Here is a 2,500-nt window from a genome sequence, read left to right as displayed (position 1 = left end):
GTAAGTAAATTAATTAATTCTATCATCCCCAACTCCTACTTTTCTTATTATTGTGAGGGCAGCAACCATGAGTACCTATACTTTATAATGGATAAAATGTATATATTATATATAAAGTGTATTTTTGTTGATCTATCATCTTTTAGAAATAAGATTTACAGTGTGTGATATTAATATTATACATTTAAATACAATAGCTGGGGCTTTTCCTGGTCACAAAAGTGCGTTGTGAAACTTCTCTCCCACTTTAAAACTGTTTTGGAAAAGGCTCATTTCTCACCATAACGATTGCACTACACTTCTTAGCTATGTCATAATTTTTAATTAATTGAATGTTTATTATTTCAGTTATTTTTTATTGATAGTATCTATCTATTTATCATCTATCTATGTATTTGTCTATATGTCTGTCTATCTATCTATCTATCTATCTATCTATCTATCTATCCATCTATCATCTATCTATCATCTATCTATCTATCTATCTATCTATCTATCTATTATCTATCTAATCTATTATCTATCTGTCTCTCTGTTATCTACCTATCTATCTAATCTATTATCTATCTATCTATCTATCTATCTATTATATATCTAATCTATTATCTATCTATCTACAGTATCTATCTATCTGTCTGTCTTTCTATCTATCTGTTATCTAACCTATCTATCTAATCTATTATCTATCTATCTATTATATATCTAATCTATTATCTATCTATCTACAGTATCTATCTATCTATCTTTCTGTCTGTCTTTCTATCTATCTATCTATTATCTACCTATCTATCTAATCTATTATCCATCTATCTATCTATATATTATCTATCTATCTATCTATCTATCTATGTATCTGTCTATCTATCTAACTATTGGTCTATCTATCTATCTATCTATTTATTATCTATCTAATCTATTATCCATCTATATCTATCTATCACATATCTCTATGTCTGTCTCTCTGTCTGTCTTTCTGTCTCTCTGTCTATCTATGTATCTATCTATCTATCTATCTATCTATCTATCTATCTATCTATCATCTATTTATCTATCTATCTATCTATCTGTCTGTCTGTCTCTCTGCCTGTCTGTATTTCTGTCTATATCTATCTATCTATCTATCTATCTATTTATTGGTCTCTATCTATCTATCTATCTATCTATCTATCTATCTATCTATCTCTATACATCATCTATCTCTCTGCCTTTCTGTATGTCTGTCTATATCTATCTATCTATCTATTTATTGGTCTCTATCTATCTATCTATCTATCTATCTATCTATCTATCTATCTATCTCTATCCATCATCTATCTCTCTGCCTGTCTGTATGTCTGTCTATATCTATCTATCTAATTATCTATCTATCATGCTGTGTTTTTCTCGGCCTTCCTATGCTACATATATCATTCTATACATAAATGTCCTATAGTATTTTATAAATAAAACAGTATTATTAGCATTGTACGTGCATTGTATTAGCATTGTACGTGTCTGTATGGAAGCTCAGTAATAATTAGCAGTTATTTATGTTTACTTTTAATCTTTTTTTTGTTGCAGCAGCGACAACAACAACAGAAATGGTAACAAATGGTGAGTAAATTTATAACAATATCTGACATTCATTCCAGCGTATTTATATTTATGTTGTTCTTCATAAGTGTTAATTAACAAATACAGGCTAGATTACAAGTGGAGCGCTAAATTCTCACCCATTTGCAGGCGCACAATAAATAACCAGGCATTACAAGAGAGTCTATGGCAGCGCTCTCTCGTGAGCGCAATGCTTCCCAGCAATGTGAATGAGAGTTTGCGTTCGCATTACTGACAACTTGTAATACCAGCGCACATTAGCATGCGCTAGTGTTATAAAGTGGTGCGCAAATATCACTTTTTTTAAAGCAATATTTAGCGCTCCATTTGTAATCTGGCTCTAAATGTAATGATAATCATATTATATTTACATAACGCACACATTAATAGCTCACTGTATTATACATCATTTTTATTGCTCAGAAAAAGTAATAATCAATAAAAAATACATTTATATAATTTAAAATATCAAAAAAGAACTCATATGCAATTTTTTTAACTGTTACAGCACCAGTCCCTGGCTGGGGTATCGCTCTGCTTGTTCTCGTATGCGTCTGTATTTTATTGATGCTGATTATCGCTTGTACCTTCGTAAGTAGATGAAAGCTTTCACCTTGACCTAAATGATTTTACTGGTTGGTCAGCTATGATGGAGTGAAACAAGGTCAGCTGTGGCCTAGGAGTATGCAAATGATAAAGGCTTAGGATCCTATTCTTGCAGCTATTGAAAGTGACACATTTGTAACTTGATGATTGTATATTCACATCAGACTCAAGCTGTATAGAACTGTAACTCAGTGACAAGTCTTACAATATAGTGACAGCCAGGGGAAGGACTGGCAACTTTTCAGGAATTAAAAGAAGCCTTGGAAAATTTTGAAGACCAGCCCTATTTTCCTTTACGTTT

This window comes from Bombina bombina, chromosome 7 (genome assembly GCF_027579735.1).
Source record: "Bombina bombina isolate aBomBom1 chromosome 7, aBomBom1.pri, whole genome shotgun sequence".
Taxonomy (NCBI): domain Eukaryota; kingdom Metazoa; phylum Chordata; class Amphibia; order Anura; family Bombinatoridae; genus Bombina; species Bombina bombina.
This window is presented reverse-complemented; position numbering follows the sequence as displayed.